Source organism: Lucilia sericata, unplaced genomic scaffold, assembly GCF_015586225.1.
Source record: "Lucilia sericata isolate MDLA Ls3-8-SP2 unplaced genomic scaffold, ASM1558622v1 Contig001610F_arrow, whole genome shotgun sequence".
Taxonomy (NCBI): Eukaryota; Metazoa; Arthropoda; class Insecta; order Diptera; family Calliphoridae; genus Lucilia; species Lucilia sericata.
In genome coordinates this window covers 1-5,054 of record NW_023995527.1, presented here as the reverse complement: position 1 = coordinate 5,054, position 5,054 = coordinate 1, and positions in this window count along the sequence as shown.

Here is a 5,054-nt window from a genome sequence, read left to right as displayed (position 1 = left end):
TAAAGAAAAATAAAAACAAAAACAAAAGTTTAGTTTGTTTTATGTAAATTTTTATGACCTTGAGTGTTTAGTTGAATGTTTATATTTCCGTGTAATTTTTATATACATTTTCTAATATTCAACCAACCCCTTGTGGCAAAGATTATTAAAATGTTTTTAATAGTTTTACGTGATACGCTTTTACGAGTTTTCACTTGTTCTTTCTCTCTCGTTATATCATCATATCTGTTGGGTTTTTAATAACTTTTCTTTTGTTTTATGACCCGTCTTAGGGTGCCCAGATAATAAAAATATTAACTATTATTCATGTCTTAAAATATAATCCTTAAACTAAATTAAAAATGTCCCTTTTTATAGAAAATTTTTGAAAATTTCTTTATTTATAGAAAATTTTTGATAAACTTTAGGTAATTTTTTTTTTAAGAAAATTATCGATAAATTTATCTTTTTTAAATTTTTTTTACATAAAAATTCTTTCTTTTTTATAGCAAATTTCTTTCAGAAAATGTATCTTTTATTAAAGGAAATTTCTTTCGGAAACTTTCTCTTTTTTATAGAAAATTTCTTTGGGAAAATTTATCTTTTTCATAGAAACTTTTTATTTTTAAAGATTTTTTTCGAAAAATTTCTCTTTTTATAGAAAATTTTCGAAAAATTTCTCTTTTTATAGAAAATTTTCGAAAAATTTCTCTTTTTATAGAAAATTTTCGAAAAATTTCTCTTCTTATAGAAAATTTTCGAAAAATTTCTCTTCTTATAGAAAATTTTCGAAAAATTTCTCTTCTTATAGAAAATTTTCGAAAAATTTCTATTCTTATAGAAAATTTTCGAAAAATTTCTCTTCTTATAGAAATTTTTCGAAAAATTTCTCTTCTTATGGAAATTTTCGAAAAATTTCTCTTCTTATGGAAATTTTCGAAAAATTTCTCTTCTTATAGAAAATTTTCGAAAAATTTCTCTTCTTATAGAAAATTTTCGAAAAATTTCTCTTCTTATAGAAAATTTTCGAAAAATTTCTCTTCTTATAGAAAATTTTCGAAAAATTTATCTTCTTATAGAAAATTTTCGAAAAATTTCTCTTCTCATAGAAAATTTTCGAAAAATTTCTCTTCTTATAGAAAATTTTCGAAAAATTTCTCTTTTTATAGAAAATCTTCGGAAAATTTCTCTTTTTATAGAAAATCTTCGGAAAATTTCTCTTTTTATAGAAAATCTTCGGAAAATTTCTCTTTTTATAGAAAATCTTCGGAAAATTTCTCTTTTTATAGAAAATCTTCGGAAAATTTCTCTTTTTATAGAAAATCTTCGGAAAATTTTTCTTTTTATAGAAAATTTTCGGAAAATTTTTCTTTTGATATAACATTTTCGAAAAATTTCTTCTTTGATATAAAATTTTCGAAAGATTTCTCCTTTGATATAAAATTTTCGGAAAATTTATCTTTTAATAGAAAATTTTTCGGAAAATTTCTCTTTCTATAGAAAGTTTTTCAGAAAACTTTCTTTTAGTAGAACAATTTTCGGGAAATTTCAATTTATATAAAAATTTATAGGAAAACTTCTCTTTTTATAGAAAACATTCGGAAAATTTTTCTTTTTATAGAAAATTTTTCGAAAAATGTCTCTTTCTATAGAAATTTTTTTCGGAAAATTTCTCTCTCTATAGAAAAATTTTCGGAAAATTTCTCTTTCTATAGAAAATTTTTCGGAAAATTTCTCTTTCTATAGAAAATTTTTCGGAAAATATCTCTTTCTATAGAACATTTTTTGGAAAATTTCTCTTTCTATAGAAAATTTTTCGGAAAATTTCTCTTTCTATAGAAAATTTTTCGGAAAATTTCTCTTTCTATAGAAAATTTTTCGGAAAATTTCTCTTTCTATAGAAAATTTTTCGGAAAATTTCTCTTTCTATAGGAATATTTTTATAGAAAATTTTGAAAAATTTCTCATTTTATAGAAAATTTTGAAAATTTTGCTTTTTTCGGAATTTTTTTTTTTTATAGAAAAGTTTTAGAAATCTTCGGAAAATTTATATTTTTTATAGAAAATTAAAAAAAAAAATATCTTTTAAAGAAAAATTTCGGAAACGTTATCTTTTTCATATAATATTCGGAAATTGTCTCTTCTCATAGAAAATTTTCAGGAAATTTCTCTTTTCATAGAAAAATTTTCAAAAGCCTTCTCTTTTCATAGAAAAATTTTCAAAAGCCTTCTCTTTTAGAGAGTTTCCGAAAAATTTTGTTGCCCACTCTTAATGCTATTTTCCTCTAGACGCTTTCAAAGCTTCTCTTAACAAAAAATTTCCAACGCATTAAGAAATAATCAACAGTTTTCTAATTGTTCCAAGTGACTGCTTTTTACGTATCCACCAAACTCATAAAACATACACAGTGAAAAACAGTGCTTAGTGCCAATGTTGTGGTACATTTATTTATTTAAATTATTTTGCTAAATTAACTTTAACTTGTCAGGTTCTTGGTCTTGCAACAGCAATTTCAAGCACATTTTATTATTTGTTTGAAAAGCTCAACTGGCCATACGTTGCAGTTCATCTCTAGAGAAATCAATAGAAATATGCATGTACATATGTATGTTGAAAAGAAAATGTGTTTAATTAAATTAAAATATTTTATTTAATTAAACCAAAATTACAAAAGTTTGTTCATTGCTTTTTAGACTAATTAAAAATTAAATACTTAAGGTTGTTACTTTCAAACATAAATTGTTTGTGTCAGAAATAAAATTAATTAAATTTAATTGTTGAACAGTTAGCACTTATGTTATTTAAATATTATTTTTTTCACTTGAATAATTTTATTCATTTATAATTGCAATCATATTTTTATATACTTCTTAAAATCACCTGACATTTTTGTTTTTATTATTTATAGGCCAAATTATTACAGTCTTATACATATTAATTTATTAATGGTTTATAAAACAAACTTTGTATTAAAATTTGTCCTATGAACCTTTGATAAATTGTTATGAATAAAGCCTTAAGAACTATATAATTAATTTACTTTTAAGGAAAAAATCTTTTAAATTATGCAACTAATTATTTTATAAAAAATGCCTGTTCCTAGAAATGGGATAAATTGTTGTTTTTTTATAAAAAACAGCAAACAATTATTTTGTTTATTCTTCATTTAATATATTCTCATGTACATTGGGAAATGCTTTGGAGAATAATTCAAGTGAAGACTAAAACATATTAAACAGAACACAGTATAAGACAAATTTTAAATACTCTATTTACATGCACATTAGAGTGTCCCGAGGAACGGCCTTTTTCCAGTGCTTGAAAATCCTGACCTCAGTATAATTTCGGAAAAATGAAATATCTCCAATTTTATTTATGGCAAAAATAATTTGAAAATTTTGTTAGAGAAATTTTGGTCCACAAAATAATTTATGTTGGCTTGGAAGGAGTATTATTTTGGTCTACTACAGAATAAACTCAAAATTAAGAAATAAAGCGTTAGTTAGTTAGTTAGTTAGTTAGTTAGTTAGTTAGTTAGTTAGTTAGTTAGTTAGGTAGTAGTAGTTAGTTAGTAGTTAGTTAGTTAGTAGTTAGTTAGTTAGTAGTAGTTAGTTAGTTAGTTAGTTAGTTAGTTAGTTGTTAGTTAGTTAGTTAGTTAGTTAGTTAGTTAGTTAGTTAGTTAGGTAGTTAGTAGTTAGTTAGTTAGTTGTTAGTTAGTTAGTTAGTTAGTTAGTTAGTTAGTAGTTAGTTAGTTAGTAGTTAGTTAGTTAGTTAGTTAGTTAGTTAGTTAGTAGTTAGTTAGTTAGTTAGTAGTCGTTAGTTAGTTAGTTAGTTAGTTAGTTAGTTAGTTAGTTAGTAGTAGTTAGTTAGTTAGTTAGTTAGTTAGTAGTTAGTTAGTTAGTTAGTAGGTTAGTTAGTTAGTTAGTTAGTAGTTAGTTAGTTAGTTAGTTAGTTAGTTAGTTAGTAGTTAGTTAGTAGTTAGTTAGTTAGTTAGTTAGTTAGTTAGTTAGTTAGTTAGTTAGTTAGTTAGTTAGTTAGTAGTAGTTAGTTAGTAGTAGTTAGTTAGTTAGTTAGTTAGTTAGTTAGTTAGTTAGTTAGTTAGTTAGTTAGTTAGTAGTTAGTTAGTTAGTTAGTTAGTTAGTTAGTTAGTTAGTTAGTTAGTAGTTAGTTAGTTAGTTAGTTAGTTAGTAGTTAGTTAGTTAGTTAGTTAGTTAGTTAGTAGTTAGTTAGTTAGTTAGTTAGTTAGTAGTAGTTAGTTAGTTAGTTAGTTAGTTAGTCGTTAGTTAGTAGTTAGTAGTTAGTTAGTTAGTTAGTTAGTTAGTTAGTTAGTTAGTTAGTTAGTTAGTTAGTTAGTTAGTTAGTTAGTTAGTTAGTTAGTTAGTTAGTTGTAGTTAGTTAGTTAGTTAGTAGTTAGTTAGTTAGTAGTAGTTAGTTAGTTAGTTAGTTAGTTAGTAGTTAGTTAGTTAGTTAGTAGTTAGTTAGTTAGTTAGTTAGTTAGTAGTTAGTTAGTTAGTTAGTTAGTAGTTTCGTTAGTTAGTTAGTTAGTTAGTTAGTTAGTTAGTTAGTGTTAGTTAGTTAGTTAGTTAGTTAGTTAGTTAGTTAGTTAGTTAGTTAGTTAGTTAGTTAGTAGTTAGGTAGTTAGTTAGTTAGTTAGTTAGTTAGTTAGTTAGTTAGTTAGTTAGTAGTTAGTTAGTTAGTTAGGTTAGTTAGTTGTAGTAGTAGTTAGTAGTTAGTAGTTAGTTAGTTAGTTACGTTAGTTAGTAGTTAGTGTAGTTAGTTAGTTAGTAGTTAGTCGTTAGTTGTTAGTTAGTTTTAGTTAGTTAGTTAGTAGTTAGTTAGTTAGTTAGTTAGTAGTTAGTAGTTAGTGTTAGTTTAGTTAGTAGTTAGTTAGTAGTTAGTTAGTTAGTTAGTTAGTAGTTAGTTAGTGTAGTTTAGTTAGTTAGTTAGTTAGTCTTGTTTTGAACACATTATCATAACTCATATGACCTCATCTGTGCTGTAGTTCAGTGCAAATAAAATCTCTTTTATTACTTCAGAGTTTTTAGCATCGCTCAGTAATGGCTAAATTTTCTTA